The sequence below is a fragment of the Rhinolophus sinicus genome, chromosome 11 (assembly GCF_057876585.1).
Source record: "Rhinolophus sinicus isolate RSI-liver-muscle chromosome 11, RSI-T2T, whole genome shotgun sequence".
Lineage (NCBI taxonomy): Eukaryota > Metazoa > Chordata > Mammalia > Chiroptera > Rhinolophidae > Rhinolophus > Rhinolophus sinicus.
In genome coordinates, this window is record NC_142511.1 from 27,140,238 (window position 1) to 27,157,261 (window position 17,024).

The window sequence follows — 17,024 nt, forward strand, 5'->3', positions numbered from 1 at the left end:
GGCACTACAAGCTGGCAGCCCCGGCCGCACACCAGGACCGTGGGCCAGGGCTCCCCCCACACACCCTCCTCTCAGTCCTCTTCGGTCCCGCAGGCCGTCATCGCGAATCCTTCGCCGACTCGCGGTCGCCGCCACCGCCGCCTGCGCCAAAGCCACCGCCACCACCGGGGCACCCCACCCCCCCCACCCCCCCCCCACCCCCCCCCCCGCCAGCGCTGCCCTCGCCCCCGCCCCTGTCCCCGCCCCCGCCGCCGCCCCCGCCAAACTCCCTCAAACTCCCTCCTGTGCTCTCCCCACCTCGGCCGCCAGCACCGCGCTCCCCATCTCCGCCACCAGTGCTGCCCTCTCCCCCACCCCCGCCCCCGCCGCCGCCATATCCGTACTCCCTCAATTCCCTCCTCTGCTCTCCCCGCCTCCAGCACCGCCATCTTCCCAGCCCCCGCCCCAGCCCCCGCCGCCACCAATGCCATACTCGCTCAGTCTCCCGCCTCTGCTCTCCTGGCCTCCGCCGCCAGCACCGCCCTCACGCCCTCCCCAGCCCCCGCCGCCACCGCCGCCGCCATCGGCCCCCGTGTCCCAGCGCCCACCGTCAAAGCCCCCATTGTCGCCGCCACCATCGCCGCCCTGGCGCCATCCACGCGGTTGCCATCGCCTACCTCGCCACCCTCCCCTGCCTCCGCCGCCGCCGCCGCCGCAGCCGCCCCCGCCGCCGCCGCCGCGGGGTCCTCCCACAACTCCCAGGCCCAGGGTTGCCTGCTGGTGCAGGCCTCCACCAGCCTTGGGGCTGCGGTTGGGGGTAAACCTGGTGGCGGTAGGGGGGCGGGTTGTATGCCGGTCTGGGTGCGGGGAGTCCCAGGATGCCAGAGTTCCACGACTTCTGGCACCATCAGGGAAGTGGCAGTGTCCCATGGAGCCCCGGGTGGCGCGAAGGGGCCTCGCTGTCGGCCAGGAGTAGCCCGCCGCCCACGCCAGGGGCATTAGGAAGAGGCGGGGAGCCGGACTGGGGGGGGACGCGGTGCTGGCAGAGCCGGCCCGCGGGTCGATGCTCGCCACCGGAGCGGCTCATCTGCATGGCGGGCGCTCACGAGACAGGCCGGGAGCAGGCTCTTGGGGCGCGGGAGCCGGGTCCCAGCGTCTACGGCCATACCACCCTGAACGCGCCCGATCTCCTCTGATCTCGGGAGCTAAGCAGGGAGGGGCCTGGTTAGTACTTGCATGGGAGACCTCCTGGGAATACCTGTAGGCTTTTGCTCGCCTCTCCTTTTGCGCCGCCGCCCCGGCGTGCCTCCCTCCGAATCCCTGCCGCCCCTTGCCCCTCTGCAACCCCTGCAGCCGCCCAGCCAGCCGAAGGTCCCCCTGGCCAGAGGAGGGACAGCCGCCCAGCACTACAAGCTCGCATCCCCGGCCGCACACCAGGCCTGTCGGCCAGGGCTCCCCCCCTCTCCCTCTTCTTAGTGCTCTTCGCCGAGGCAGGCCGTCAGCCTGCAGCAGTCAGCCGCGTCTAGGTCGCCGCCGCCGCCACCGCCATCGCAGGGCTCCCTCTCGCTCCCCGACCCTGCCGCCGCCGCAACCCCCAACGCCCAAGCCCAGGGCTGCCTGCCGGCGCAGGCTTCCACCAGGCTCTCTCCATCCCAGGACGTGCCGGTCCTTTGCACCTCGGCCCGAGCCCAGGGGACGCCCATCCCTGCGCCTGCCCCTGGGCCCCGAGACACAGGATCGGCGTGTCCTCGGGCAAACGGGACGCCCACCCGCCCCGCCCCACCGGAGTCTTCTGTCTCCGCGGGCAGGCACCTCTCCCCACACCCCCGCGCGTCCCCTCCCGTCTCCCACAAGAGCCAGGAGCCCTCCCTTCCCGCCGGCCACGGTGTCCCCGACACAAAGGGCACAAAGAGCCGGGACAAACCAGGGGACGGCGGGAGCAGCACCCCAACACACCACGCGCCATCGACTCCAGGGGAGACCGCCACAAGGGAAGAGCAGGCACGCAGGCACACAATCCTCACAACCAGGGTGCCTGGGGGCTGCCACTCTCCTCCCGCGGGCGGGTCCCTGGGCGGGGCTCAGAGCCCACTGGCCCTCCGGAGACCCTGGCGGCCCGCCCCGGGGGCTTCAATGGTGACTGCCAACGCCAGGGCAATGCCTCCTTGGCGGAGCCCAGCCCCGGGCACGACCACACTCCGGTGGAGAAGCCACCACTTCAACACAGCCTCAGTGCGTCTGTCCCAGTCCGTGTGCCCGAATGTGCGTCCCTCCCACCCTCCCCCACCCCATGTCTGTCTGGCTCTGTGACGTGCCTGTTGGGTTCTGGCTCTGGCTCAGGAGCTCTCTCCCCGCGTGCCAGCCCCCTCTTTCTCTGTCTCTGTCCATGTCTCTCTGTATGTCTAGACACATACATGTACATATACGTGTATATTTCCATCTCGCTCCCTCTTACTCCTCCTCCCGTTCTGTCTGTCTGTCCCTGTCCTGCGGGGACTCTAGTCCCTCTGCCCGCACAAGAACGCAGGATTTGGCGAGGCCAAGAAGGAACACCCACAGAGCCACGGATAGGGGGCTCATAGCACCATGTCTCACGGGCGGCTGGCTTGGAGACACGGCAAGCCGGAGCCGCCCGATCCCCCACCTGCTGGCCGATTCTCTGCCAACCAACAGACCCACCAAGCCGGCCCACTGCAGTCCGCGCCCCTCTGCAATTTGCAGTCCACCATCCGCGCTTCCTAGCTTGGCCACCGCAGCTCTGCCGGTGTCCAATGGCCAACTGGCAACAGCTGAAGGCCAAGCGGTAACAGCTGATGTCAGTGCAGCCCCACGCAGTACCCCCGTCCCCCGGTACCCCCGTCTCCCCGTCACCCCTGTCTCCGTTCCCCCGGTTCCCCGTCTTCCTGTCCCCCGTCTCCCGGGTCCCCCGTCCCCACGTTCCACCATCCCCCCTATTCCGGTCCCCCCCCCCCGTCCCCTGTTCCCCCCGTCCCCTGATCCCCCTGTTCCCCCGTACCCCCATCCACCCTCTCCCAGTCCACACGTCCCCCGGTGGCCCGTCCCCCCAGTCCCCCCACGCCCCTGGTCCACCCGTCCCCCATTCCCTCGTCTCCCGGTCCCCCCCTCCCCGGGTCCCCCGACCCCCGTTCCCCCGTCTCCCGGTCCTCCGTCTCGCGGTCCACCTGTCCCCCGGTCCCCCAGTCCCAACGTCTCCCCGTCCCCCCGTCCCTCCTTCGCCTGGTCCCCCCGTCCCCCCATACCCCCGGTCTCCCGTTCCCCGGTCCCCCGTCTCCTGGTCCCCCGGTCCCCCGGTTCCCCCGGCGCCCAGGCGCCCTTCTACCGGTCCCCCCGTTCCCCGGTCGCCCCGTCTCCCGGTCCCCAGTCTCCCGGTCCCCTGTCTCCCGGTCGCCCGGTCTTCCGGTCCCCCGGTCCTCCGTCCAGTGTTACCCCCTTCCCCGGTCCCCCGGTCCCCCCATCTCCCTGTCCCTCTGTCTCCCGGTCCGGCCGCACACCCATCCCCCCGTCTCCCGGTCCCCCGTCTCCCGGTCGCCCGGTCCCCAGGTCCCCCGTCTCCCGGTCCCCTCATCCCCTGGACCCCCAACCCCCGGTCCCTGGTCCCCCGGTCCCCCAGTCCCCCGGTTCCCCCATCGCCCTGGCCCCCGTCTACCGATCCCCCAGTTCTCCGTTCGCCCCGTCTCCCGGTCCTCCCGTCCCACAGTCTCCCGTCTCCCGGTGTCCCATCTCCCGGTCACCCCGTCCCCGGTCCCCCGTCTCGCGGTCCCCCGTCTCCTAGTCGCCCCGTTCCCCGGTACCCGATCTCCCGGTCCCCTCATCCCCCAGTCCCCCAACCCCCGGTCCCCCGGTCCCCCCGTCCCCCGGTCCCCGGTCCCCCGGTCCCCCCATCTCCCGGTCCACTGGTACCCCCGTCCCCCCAGTCCATTCATGCCCCTGGTCACCCCGTCGCCCGGTCCCCTATCCCCCGGTCCCCCCAACCTCCGGTCCCCCGGTCCGCGGGTCCCCTGGTCCCCCCATCCGCCGTTCCCCCGGTCCCCCCCGTCTCCGTTGCCCCGGTCCCCCCGTCCCCCGGTCCCCCCGTACCCCGGTCCCCCCGACCCTCCAGTCCCCCTGTCCCTCTGTCTCCCGGTCCCCCCGTCACCCCGGCCCCCCGGCCCCAGGTCCCCCATCTCCCGGTCCCCCCGTCTCACGGTCCCCCGTTCCCCCGTTTCCCGGTCCCCCCCTCCCCATGTCCCTCGTCCCCCAGTACCCTCGTACTCCTGTCCCTCCATCCACCGGTCTCCTGGTCCCTCCGTCCCACCGTCCGCCAGTCCCACCGTCCTCTCATTCCCCCAATCCCCCAGTCCCCCAGTCTCCCTGTCCCCCAATTCCCCGGTCTCCCTTTCCCCTGGTACCGTGTCCCCCCATCTCCCGGTCCCCCCGTCCCCTGGTCCCACTGTCTCCCAGTACCCAGTCCCCCTGTCCCCCCGGTCCCCCGGTCCCCTTGTCCCCCCATTCCCCAGACCCCCGTCCCCCCGGCCCTCTCGTACTCCCGTCCCCCCATCTTCCGGTCACCCCTTCCCCCCGTCCCACATGCCCCCGTCTCCCAGACCCCCCGTCCCCCGGTTCTCCCAGTTCCAACGGTCTCCCTGTCCCCCTGCCCCCCTTCCCCCATCTCCTGGTACCCCGTCCCCCGGTACCCCCGCCCCGGGTTCCTACAGACCCACCGTTCTCCCTGTCCCCCCTCTTACACCCGTCTCCCGGTCCCCTGTCCCCCGGTCCTCCCGTCCCCCGGTCCCCCTGTCCCCCCGTTCTGTCTGTCGGTCCCTGTCCTGCGGGGACTCTAGTCCCTCTGCCCGCACAAGAACCCAGGATTTGGCGAGGCCAAGAAGGAACACCAACAGAGCCACGGATAGGGAGCTCATAGCACCATGTCTCACGGGCGGCTGGCTTGGAGACACGGCAAGCCGGAGCCGCCCGATCCCCTACCTGCCGGCCGATTCTCTGCCAACCAACAGACTCACCAAGCCGGCCCACTGCAGTCCGCGCCCCTCTGCAATTTGCAGTCCACCATCCGCGCTTCCTAGCTTGGCCACCGCAGCTCTGCCAGTGGCCAATGGCCAACTGGCAACAGCTGATGGCCAAGCGGTAACAGCTGATGTCCGTGCAGCCCCCACGCAGCACCCCTCCACGCGAGGCCCAGAGCCTGGAAAGTGCTCTCTGCAAGTCTGTCCCCACAGTCCCCGTCTGTCTCTCTCCGCCTACCTCTTGCTCCGTCTCTGGCCTTCTCTCATCCTCTCTCTCAACACCCTGGGTCAGGAGAGGTGATGTGTAGCCAGTGAAGTGACCAGTGATCGGGCGGGACGCCGGTCGCTGATGAGGGGCGAGGGCCCAGACAGAAGGCTGTGTGACGAAGGGTGGCGGCAGTCTGGAGGTGCTGCCCCCTGGTCGCGGGTGGCTCTCCCTGGCTTTGGGCCAGTGGGTGGGGCCGGCCAGGGCCAGGGCCTGGGTTGCACGTCCCTAGGGTGGAGGGGACTGAGAGGACCCTGCGACCCCCTCGGTGGCCCTGAGTGGTGGGGACAGCACAGCAGCAAGGAGGGTGTGCGGTTGTGGGGCTGGGGGGGGGATGAGAGGGGTTGGGGTAGGGCGGCGTGGTAAAAGCCATTCCGGGCGTGGGGAGTCCCAGGATGCCAGGGCGCCCAGACATATGTCACAGTCAGGGAAGTGACAGAGGCCTGTGGAGCCACTGGGGGGCGCGAAGGGGCCTCGCTGCGGGCCAGGAGTAGCCCGTCGCCCACACCAGCGGCGACCGGAGGAGGCGGGGAGCGGGCGGGAGGCACTCGGGCAGACATGCTCGCCACCCGAGCGGCCCAGCAGCATGGCGCGTGCGCTCAGGAGGCAAGTCGGGAGCAGGCTCTTGGAGTGCCGGGAGCCGGGTCCCAGTGCCTAAGGCCATACCACCCTGAACGCAGCAGATCTCGTCTGATCTCGGAAGCGAAGCAGGGTCTGTCCTGGTTAGTACTTGGATGGGAGACCGCCTGGGAATACCTGTTGGCTTTTGCTAGCGTCTCCTTTTGCATCGCCGCTCCGGCGTGGCTCCCTCCGAACCCCTGCCGCCCCTTGCCCCTCTGCAGCCTCCCAGCCAGCCGCAGGTCCCCCTGACCAGCAGAGGGTCAGCCGCCCGGCACTACAAGCTGGCAGCCCCGGCCGCACACCAGGCCCGTGGGCCAGGGCTCCCCCCACACACCCTCCTCTCAGTCCTCTTCGGTCCCGCAGGCCGTCATCGCGAATCCTTCGCCGACTCGCGGTCGCCGCCACCGCCGCCTGCGCCAAAGCCACCGCCACCACCGGGCTCCCCACCCCCCCCACCCCCCCACCCCCCCCCCCCGCCAGCGCTGCCCTCGCCCCCGCCCCTGTCCCCGCCCCCGCCGCCGCCACCGCCAAACTCCCTCAAACTCCCTCCTGTGCTCTCCCCACCTCGGCCGCCAGCACCGCGCTCCCCATCTCCGCCACCAGTGCTGCCCTCTCCCCCACCCCCGCCCCCGCCGCCGCCATATCCGTACTCCCTCAATTCCCTCCTCCGCTCTCCCCGCCTCCAGCACCGCCATCTCCCCCGCCCCCGCCCCAGACCCCCGCAGCCACCATCGCCATACTCCCTCAGTCTCCCGCCTCTGCTCTCCCGGCCTCCGCCGCCAGCACCGCCCTCACGCCCTCCCCCGCCCCCGCTGCCGCCATTGCCGCACTCCCTCAATTCCCTCCTCTGCTCTCCCCGCCTCCAGCACCGCCATCTTCCCAGCCCCCGCCCCAGCCCCCGCCGCCACCAATGCCATACTCGCTCAGTCTCCCACCTCTGCTCTCCCGGCCTCCGCCGCCAGCACCGCCCTCACGCCCTCCCCAGCCCCCGCCGCCACCGCCGCCGCCATCGGCCCCCGTGTCCCAGCGCCCACCGTCAAAGCCCCCATTGTCGCCGCCGCCATCGCCGCCCTGGCGCCATCCACGCGGTTGCCATCGCCTACCTCGCCACCCTCCCCTGCCTCCGCCGCCGCCGCCGCCGCCGCCGCAGCCGCCCCCGCCGCCGCCGCGGGGTCCTCCCACAACTCCCAGGCCCAGGGTTGCCTGCTGGTTCAGGCCTCAAACAGCCTTGGGGCTGCGGTTGGGGGTAAACCTGGTGGCGGTAGGGGGGCGGGTTGTATGCCGGTCTGGGTGCCGGGAGTCCCAGGATGCCAGAGTTCCACGACTTCTGGCACCATCAGGGAAGTGGCAGTGTCCCATGGAGCCCCGGGTGGCGCGAAGGGGCCTCGCTGTCGGCCAGGAGTAGCCCGCCGCCCACGCCAGGGGCATTAGGAAGAGGCGGGGAGCCGGACTGGGGGGGGACGCGGTGCTGGCAGAGCCGGCCCGCGGGTCGATGCTCGCCACCGGAGCGGCTCATCTGCATGGCGGGCGCTCACGAGACAGGCCGGGAGCAGGCTCTTGGGGCGCGGGAGCCGGGTACCAGCGTCTACGGCCATACCACCCTGAACGCGCCCGATCTCCTCTGATCTCGGGAGCTAAGCAGGGAGGGGCCTGGTTAGTACTTGCATGGGAGACCTCCTGGGAATACCTTTAGGCTTTTGCTCGCCTCTCCTTTTGCGCCGCCGCCCCGGCGTGCCTCCCTCCGAATCCCTGCCGCCCCTTGCCCCTCTGCAACCCCTGCAGCCGCCCAGCCAGCCGAAGGTCCCCCTGGCCAGAGGAGGGACAGCCGCCCAGCACTACAAGCTCGCATCCCCGGCCGCACACCAGGCCTGTCGGCCAGGGCTCCCCCCCTCTCCCTCTTCTTAGTGCTCTTCGCCGAGGCAGGCCGTCAGCCTGCAGCAGTCAGCCGCGTCTAGGTCGCCGCCGCCGCCACCGCCATCGCAGGGCTCCCTCTCGCTCCCCGACCCTGCCGCCGCCGCAACCCCCAACGCCCAAGCCCAGGGCTGCCTGCCGGCGCAGGCTTCCACCAGGCTCTCTCCATCCCAGGACGTGCCGGTCCTTTGCACCTCGGCCCGAGCCCAGGGGACGCCCATCCCTGCGCCTGCCCCTGGGCCCCGAGACACAGGATCGGCGTGTCCTCGGGCAAACGGGACGCCCACCCGCCCCGCCCCACCGGAGTCTTCTGTCTCCGCGGGCAGGCACCTCTCCCCACACCCCCGCGCGTCCCCTCCCGTCTCCCACAAGAGCCAGGAGCCCTCCCTTCCCGCCGGCCACGGTGTCCCCGACACAAAGGGCACAAAGAGCCGGGACAAACCAGGGGACGGCGGGAGCAGCACCCCAACACACCACGCGCCATCGACTCCAGGGGAGACCGCCACAAGGGAAGAGCAGGCACGCAGGCACACAATCCTCACAACCAGGGTGCCTGGGGGCTGCCACTCTCCTCCCGCGGGCGGGTCCCTGGGCGGGGCTCAGAGCCCACTGGCCCTCCGGAGACCCTGGCGGCCCGCCCCGGGGGCTTCAATGGTGACTGCCAACGCCAGGGCAATGCCTCCTTGGCGGAGCCCAGCCCCGGGCACGACCACACTCCGGTGGAGAAGCCACCACTTCAACACAGCCTCAGTGCGTCTGTCCCAGTCCGTGTGCCCGAATGTGCGTCCCTCCCACCCTCCCCCACCCCATGTCTGTCTGGCTCTGTGACGTGCCTGTTGGGTTCTGGCTCTGGCTCAGGAGCTCTCTCCCCGCGTGCCAGCCCCCTCTTTCTCTGTCTCTGTCCATGTCTCTCTGTATGTCTAGACACATACATGTACATATACGTGTATATTTCCATCTCGCTCCCTCTTACTCCTCCTCCCGTTCTGTCTGTCTGTCCCTGTCCTGCGGGGACTCTAGTCCCTCTGCCCGCACAAGAACGCAGGATTTGGCGAGGCCAAGAAGGAACACCCACAGAGCCACGGATAGGGGGCTCATAGCACCATGTCTCACGGGCGGCTGGCTTGGAGACACGGCAAGCCGGAGCCGCCCGATCCCCCACCTGCTGGCCGATTCTCTGCCAACCAACAGACCCACCAAGCCGGCCCACTGCAGTCCGCGCCCCTCTGCAATTTGCAGTCCACCATCCGCGCTTCCTAGCTTGGCCACCGCAGCTCTGCCGGTGTCCAATGGCCAACTGGCAACAGCTGAAGGCCAAGCGGTAACAGCTGATGTCAGTGCAGCCCCACGCAGTACCCCCGTCCCCCGGTACCCCCGTCTCCCCGTCACCCCTGTCTCCGTTCCCCCGGTTCCCCGTCTTCCTGTCCCCCGTCTCCCGGGTCCCCCGTCCCCACGTTCCACCATCCCCCCTATTCCGGTCCCCCCCGTCCCCTGTTCCCCCCGTCCCCTGATCCCCCTGTTCCCCCGTACCCCCATCCACCCTCTCCCAGTCCACCCGTCCCCCGGTGCCCCCGTCCCCCCAGTGCCCCATCCCCCGTCCCCCGCTCCCCCGTCCCCCCAGTACCCCCACGCCCCTGGTCCACCCGTCCCCCATTCCTTCGTCTCCAGGTCCCCCCCTCCCCGGGTCCCCCGACCCCCGTTCCCCCGTCTCCCGGTCCTCCGTCTCGCGGTCCACCTGTCCCCCGGTCCCCCAGTCCCAACGTCTCCCCGTCCCCCTGTCCCTCCTTCGCCTGGTCCCCCCGTCCCCCCATACCCCCGGTCTCCCGTTCCCCGGTCCCCCGTCTCCTGGTCCCCTGGTCCCCCGGTTCCCCCGGCGCCCAGGCGCCCTTCTACCGGTCCCCCCGTTCCCCGGTCGCCCCATCTCCCGGTCCCCAGTCTCCCGGTCCCCTGTCTCCCGGTCGCCCGGTCTTCCGGTCCCCCGGTCCTCCGTCCAGTGTTACCCCCTTCCCCCGGTCCCCCGGTCACCCCATCTCCCTGTCCCTCTGTCTCCCGGTCCGGCCGCACACCCATCCCCCCGTCTCCCGGTCCCCCGTCTCCCGGTCGCCCGGTCCCCAGGTCCCCCGTCTCCCGGTCCCCTCATCCCCTGGACCCCCAACCCCCGGTCCCTGGTCCCCCGGTCCCCCAGTCCCCCGGTTACCCCATCGCCCTGGCCCCGTCTACCGATCTCCCAGTTCTCCGTTCGCCCCGTCTTCCGGTCCTCCCGTCCCACAGTCTCCCGTCTCCCGGTGTCCCATCTCCCGGTCACCCCGTCCCCGGTCCCCCGTCTCGCGGTCCCCCGTCTCCTAGTCGCCCCGTTCCCCGGTACCCGATCTCCCGGTCCCCTCATCCCCCAGTCCCCCAACCCCCGGTCCCCCGGTCCCCCCGTCCCCCGGTCCCCGGTCCCCCGGTCCCCCCATCTCCCGGTCCACTGGTACCCCCGTCCCCCCAGTCCATTCATGCCCCTGGTCACCCCGTCGCCCGGTCCCCTATCCCCCGGTCCCCCCAACCTCCGGTCCCCCGGTCCGCGGGTCCCCTGGTCCCCCCATCCGCCATTCCCCCGGTCCCCCCCGTCTCCGTTGACCCGGTCCCCCCGTCCCCCGGTCCCCCCGTCCCCCGGTCTCCCCGACCCTCCAGTCCCCCTGTCCCTCTGTCTCCCGGTCCCCCCGTCACCCCGTCCCCCCGGCCCCAGGTCCCCCATCTCCCGGTCCCCCCGTCTCACGGTCCCCCGTTCCCCCGTTTCCCGGTCCCCCCCTCCCCATGTCCCTCGTCCCCCAGTACCCTCGTACTCCTGTCCCTCCATCCACCGGTCTCCTGGTCCCTCCGTCCCACCGTCCGCCAGTCCCACCGTCCTCTCATTCCCCCAATCCCCCAGTCCCCCAGTCTCCCTGTCCCCCAATTCCCCGGTCTCCCTTTCCCCTGGTACCGTGTCCCCCCATCTCCCGGTCCCCCCGTCCCCTGGTCCCACTGTCTCCCAGTACCCAGTCCCCCTGTCCCCCCCGTTCCCCCTTCCCCTTGTCCCCCCATCCCCCAGTCCCCCCGTCCCCCCGGCCCTCTCGTACTCCCGTCCCCCCATCTTCCGGTCACCCCTTCCCCCCGTCCCACATGCCCCCGTCTCCCAGACCCCCCGTCCCCCGGTTCTCCCAGTTCCAACGGTCTCCCTGTCCCCCTGCCCCCCTTCCCCCATCTCCTGGTACCCCGTCCCCCGGTACCCCCGCCCCGGGTTCCTACAGTCCCACCGTTCTCCCTGTCCCCCCCCTTACACCCGTCTCCCGGTCCCCTGTCCCCCGGTCCTCCCGTCCCCCGGTCCCCCTGTCCCCCCGTTCTGTCTGTCGGTCCCTGTCCTGCGGGGACTCTAGTCCCTCTGCCCGCACAAGAACCCAGGATTTGGCGAGGCCAAGAAGGAACACCAACAGAGCCACGGATAGGGGGCTCATAGCACCATGTCTCACGGGCGGCTGGCTTGGAGACACGGCAAGCCGGAGCCGCCCGATCCCCAACCTGCCGGACGATTCTCTGCCAACCAACAGACCCACCAAGCCGGCCCACTGCAGTCCGCGCCCCTCTGCAATTTGCAGTCCACCATCCGCGCTTCCTAGCTTGGCCACCGCAGCTCTGCCAGTGGCCAATGGCCAACTGGCAACAGCTGATGGCCAAGCGGTAACAGCTGATGTCCGTGCAGCCCCCACGCAGCACCCCTCCACGCGAGGCCCAGAGCCTGGAAAGTGCTCTCTGCAAGTCTGTCCCCACAGTCCCCGTCTGTCTCTCTCCGCCTACCTCTTGCTCCGTCTCTGGCCTTCTCTCATCCTCTCTCTCTCCTCCCTGGGTCAGGAGAGGTGATGTGTAGCCAGTGAAGTGACCAGTGATCGGGCGGGACGCCGGTCGCTGATGAGGGGCGAGGGCCCAGACAGAAGGCTGTGTGACGAAGGGTGGCGGCAGTCTGGAGGTGCTGCCCCCTGGTCGCGGGTGGCTCTCCCTGGCTTTGGGCCAGTGGGTGGGGCCGGCCAGGGCCAGGGCCTGGGTTGCACGTCCCTAGGGTGGAGGGGACTGAGAGGACCCTGCGACCCCCTCGGTGGCCCTGAGTGGTGGGGACAGCACAGCAGCAAGGGGGTGTGCGGTTGTGGGGCTGGGGGGGGGATGAGAGGGGTTGGGGTAGGGGGGCGTGGTAAAAGCCATTCCGGGCGTGGGGAGTCCCAGGATGCCAGGGCGCCCAGACATATGTCACAGTCAGGGAAGTGACAGAGGCCTGTGGAGCCACTGGGGGGCGCGAAGGGGCCTCGCTGCGGGCCAGGAGTAGCCCGTCGCCCACACCAGCGGCGACCGGAGGAGGCGGGGAGCGGGCGGGAGGCACTCGGGCACACATGCTCGCCACCCGAGTGGCCCAGCAGCATGGCGCGTGCGCTCAGGAGGCAAGTCGGGAGCAGGCTCTTGGAGTGCCGGGAGCCGGGTCCCAGTGCCTAAGGCCATACCACCCTGAACGCAGCAGATCTCGTCTGATCTCGGAAGCGAAGCAGGGTCTGTCCTGGTTAGTACTTGGATGGGAGACCGCCTGGGAATACCTGTTGGCTTTTGCTAGCGTCTCCTTTTGCATCGCCGCTCCGGCGTGGCTCCCTCTGCAGCCTCCCAGCCAGCCGCAGGTCCCCCTGACCAGCAGAGGGTCAGCCGCCCGGCACTACAAGCTGGCAGCCCCGGCCGCACACCAGGACCGTGGGCCAGGGCTCCCCCCACACACCCTCCTCTCAGTCCTCTTCGGTCCCGCAGGCCGTCATCGCGAATCCTTCGCCGACTCGCGGTCGCCGCCACCGCCGCCTGCGCCAAAGCCACCGCCACCACCGGGGCACCCCCCCCCCACCCCCCCCACCCCCCCCCCCCGCCAGCGCTGCCCTCGCCCCCGCCCCTGTCCCCGCCCCCGCCGCCGCCCCCCCCGCCAAACTCCCTCAAACTCCCTCCTGTGCTCTCCCCACCTCGGCCGCCAGCACCGCGCTCCCCATCTCCGCCACCAGTGCTGCCCTCTCCCCCACCCCCGCCCCCGCCGCCGCCATATCCGTACTCCCTCAATTCCCTCCTCTGCTCTCCCCGCCTCCAGCACCGCCATCTTCCCAGCCCCCGCCCCAGCCCCCGCCGCCACCAATGCCATACTCGCTCAGTCTCCCGCCTCTGCTCTCCTGGCCTCCGCCGCCAGCACCGCCCTCACGCCCTCCCCAGCCCCCGCCGCCACCGCCGCCGCCATCGGCCCCCGTGTCCCAGCGCCCACCGTCAAAGCCCCCATTGTCGCCGCCGCCATCGCCGCCCTGGCGCCATCCACGCGGTTGCCATCGCCTACCTCGCCACCCTCCCCTGCCTCCGCCGCCGCCGCCGCCGCAGCCGCCCCCGCCGCCGCCGCCGCGGGGTCCTCCCACAACTCCCAGGCCCAGGGTTGCCTGCTGGTGCAGGCCTCCACCAGCCTTGGGGCTGCGGTTGGGGGTAAACCTGGTGGCGGTAGGGGGGCGGGTTGTATGCCGGTCTGGGTGCGGGGAGTCCCAGGATGCCAGAGTTCCACGACTTCTGGCACCATCAGGGAAGTGGCAGTGTCCCATGGAGCCCCGGGTGGCGCGAAGGGGCCTCGCTGTCGGCCAGGAGTAGCCCGCCGCCCACGCCAGGGGCATTAGGAAGAGGCGGGGAGCCGGACTGGGGGGGGACGCGGTGCTGGCAGAGCCGGCCCGCGGGTCGATGCTCGCCACCGGAGCGGCTCATCTGCATGGCGGGCGCTCACGAGACAGGCCGGGAGCAGGCTCTTGGGGCGCGGGAGCCGGGTCCCAGCGTCTACGGCCATACCACCCTGAACGCGCCCGATCTCCTCTGATCTCGGGAGCTAAGCAGGGAGGGGCCTGGTTAGTACTTGCATGGGAGACCTCCTGGGAATACCTGTAGGCTTTTGCTCGCCTCTCCTTTTGCGCCGCCGCCCCGGCGTGCCTCCCTCCGAATCCCTGCCGCCCCTTGCCCCTCTGCAACCCCTGCAGCCGCCCAGCCAGCCGAAGGTCCCCCTGGCCAGAGGAGGGACAGCCGCCCAGCACTACAAGCTCGCATCCCCGGCCGCACACCAGGCCTGTCGGCCAGGGCTCCCCCCCTCTCCCTCTTCTTAGTGCTCTTCGCCGAGGCAGGCCGTCAGCCTGCAGCAGTCAGCCGCGTCTAGGTCGCCGCCGCCGCCACCGCCATCGCAGGGCTCCCTCTCGCTCCCCGACCCTGCCGCCGCCGCAACCCCCAACGCCCAAGCCCAGGGCTGCCTGCCGGCGCAGGCTTCCACCAGGCTCTCTCCATCCCAGGACGTGCCGGTCCTTTGCACCTCGGCCCGAGCCCAGGGGACGCCCATCCCTGCGCCTGCCCCTGGGCCCCGAGACACAGGATCGGCGTGTCCTCGGGCAAACGGGACGCCCACCCGCCCCGCCCCACCGGAGTCTTCTGTCTCCGCGGGCAGGCACCTCTCCCCACACCCCCGCGCGTCCCCTCCCGTCTCCCACAAGAGCCAGGAGCCCTCCCTTCCCGCCGGCCACGGTGTCCCCGACACAAAGGGCACAAAGAGCCGGGACAAACCAGGGGACGGCGGGAGCAGCACCCCAACACACCACGCGCCATCGACTCCAGGGGAGACCGCCACAAGGGAAGAGCAGGCACGCAGGCACACAATCCTCACAACCAGGGTGCCTGGGGGCTGCCACTCTCCTCCCGCGGGCGGGTCCCTGGGCGGGGCTCAGAGCCCACTGGCCCTCCGGAGACCCTGGCGGCCCGCCCCGGGGGCTTCAATGGTGACTGCCAACGCCAGGGCAATGCCTCCTTGGCGGAGCCCAGCCCCGGGCACGACCACACTCCGGTGGAGAAGCCACCACTTCAACACAGCCTCAGTGCGTCTGTCCCAGTCCGTGTGCCCGAATGTGCGTCCCTCCCACCCTCCCCCACCCCATGTCTGTCTGGCTCTGTGACGTGCCTGTTGGGTTCTGGCTCTGGCTCAGGAGCTCTCTCCCCGCGTGCCAGCCCCCTCTTTCTCTGTCTCTGTCCATGTCTCTCTGTATGTCTAGACACATACATGTACATATACGTGTATATTTCCATCTCGCTCCCTCTTACTCCTCCTCCCGTTCTGTCTGTCTGTCCCTGTCCTGCGGGGACTCTAGTCCCTCTGCCCGCACAAGAACGCAGGATTTGGCGAGGCCAAGAAGGAACACCCACAGAGCCACGGATAGGGGGCTCATAGCACCATGTCTCACGGGCGGCTGGCTTGGAGACACGGCAAGCCGGAGCCGCCCGATCCCCCACCTGCTGGCCGATTCTCTGCCAACCAACAGACCCACCAAGCCGGCCCACTGCAGTCCGCGCCCCTCTGCAATTTGCAGTCCACCATCCGCGCTTCCTAGCTTGGCCACCGCAGCTCTGCCGGTGTCCAATGGCCAACTGGCAACAGCTGAAGGCCAAGCGGTAACAGCTGATGTCAGTGCAGCCCCACGCAGTACCCCCGTCCCCCGGTACCCCCGTCTCCCCGTCACCCCTGTCTCCGTTCCCCCGGTTCCCCGTCTTCCTGTCCCCCGTCTCCCGGGTCCCCCGTCCCCACGTTCCACCATCCCCCCTATTCCGGTCCCCCCACCCGTCCCCTGTTCCCCCCGTCCCCTGATCCCCCTGTTCCCCCGTACCCCCATCCACCCTCTCCCAGTCCACACGTCCCCCGGTGGCCCGTCCCCCCAGTCCCCCCACGCCCCTGGTCCACCCGTCCCCCATTCCCTCGTCTCCCGGTCCCCCCCTCCCCGGGTCCCCCGACCCCCGTTCCCCCGTCTCCCGGTCCTCCGTCTCGCGGTCCACCTGTCCCCCGGTCCCCCAGTCCCAACGTCTCCCCGTCCCCCCGTCCCTCCTTCGCCTGGTCCCCCCGTCCCCCCATACCCCCGGTCTCCCGTTCCCCGGTCCCCCGTCTCCTGGTCCCCCGGTCCCCCGGTTCCCCCGGCGCCCAGGCGCCCTTCTACCGGTCCCCCCGTTCCCCGGTCGCCCCGTCTCCCGGTCCCCAGTCTCCCGGTCCCCTGTCTCCCGGTCGCCCGGTCTTCCGGTCCCCCGGTCCTCCGTCCAGTGTTACCCCCTTTCCCGGTCCCCCGGTCCCCCCATCTCCCTGTCCCTCTGTCTCCCGGTCCGGCCGCACACCCATCCCCCCGTCTCCCGGTCCCCCGTCTCCCGGTCGCCCGGTCCCCAGGTCCCCCGTCTCCCGGTCCCCTCATCCCCTGGACCCCCAACCCCCGGTCCCTGGTCCCCCGGTCCCCCAGTCCCCCGGTTCCCCCATCGCCCTGGCCCCCGTCTACCGATCCCCCAGTTCTCCGTTCGCCCCGTCTCCCGGTCCTCCCGTCCCACAGTCTCCCGTCTCCCGGTGTCCCATCTCCCGGTCACCCCGTCCCCGGTCCCCCGTCTCGCGGTCCCCCGTCTCCTAGTCGCCCCGTTCCCCGGTACCCGATCTCCCGGTCCCCTCATCCCCCAGTCCCCCAACCCCCGGTCCCCCGGTCCCCCCGTCCCCCGGTCCCCGGTCCCCCGGTCCCCCCATCTCCCGGTCCACTGGTACCCCCGTCCCCCCAGTCCATTCATGCCCCTGGTCACCCCGTCGCCCGGTCCCCTATCCCCCGGTCCCCCCAACCTCCGGTCCCCCGGTCCGCGGGTCCCCTGGTCCCCCCATCCGCCGTTCCCCCGGTCCCCCCCGTCTCCGTTGCCCCGGTCCCCCCGTCCCCCGGTCCCCCCGTACCCCGGTCCCCCCGACCCTCCAGTCCCCCTGTCCCTCTGTCTCCCGGTCCCCCCGTCACCCCGGCCCCCCGGCCCCAGGTCCCCCATCTCCCGGTCCCCCCGTCTCACGGTCCCCCGTTCCCCCGTTTCCCGGTCCCCCCCTCCCCATGTCCCTCGTCCCCCAGTACCCTCGTACTCCTGTCCCTCCATCCACCGGTCTCCTGGTCCCTCCGTCCCACCGTCCGCCAGTCCCACCGTCCTCTCATTCCCCCAATCCCCAGTCCCCCAGTCTCCCTGTCCCCCAATTCCCCGGTCTCCCTTTCCCCTGGTACCGTGTCCCCCCATCTCCCGGTCCCCCCGTCCCCTGGTCCCACTGTCTCCCAGTACCCAGTCCCCCTGTCCCCCCGGTCCCCCGGTCCCCTTGTCCCCCCATTCCCCAGACCCCCGTCCCCCCGGCCCTCTCGTACTCC

At 71.0% G+C, this 17,024-nt stretch overlaps 5 pseudogenes; all 5 read left to right on the forward strand.

Moving 5' to 3' along the window:
• Nucleotides 1-1,133: 1,133 nt before the first annotated feature.
• LOC148756738 (5S ribosomal RNA) lies at nucleotides 1,134-1,253 on the forward strand (annotated as a pseudogene).
• Nucleotides 1,254-5,917: 4,664 nt separating this feature from the next.
• On the forward strand, nucleotides 5,918-6,037 carry LOC148756739 (5S ribosomal RNA; annotated as a pseudogene).
• A 1,432-nt stretch (nucleotides 6,038-7,469) lies between these two features.
• Nucleotides 7,470-7,589, forward strand: LOC148756740 (5S ribosomal RNA; annotated as a pseudogene).
• A 4,699-nt stretch (nucleotides 7,590-12,288) lies between these two features.
• On the forward strand, nucleotides 12,289-12,408 carry LOC148756741 (5S ribosomal RNA; annotated as a pseudogene).
• A 1,225-nt stretch (nucleotides 12,409-13,633) lies between these two features.
• LOC148756742 (5S ribosomal RNA) lies at nucleotides 13,634-13,753 on the forward strand (annotated as a pseudogene).
• The last annotated feature ends 3,271 nt before the right edge of the window (nucleotides 13,754-17,024 follow it).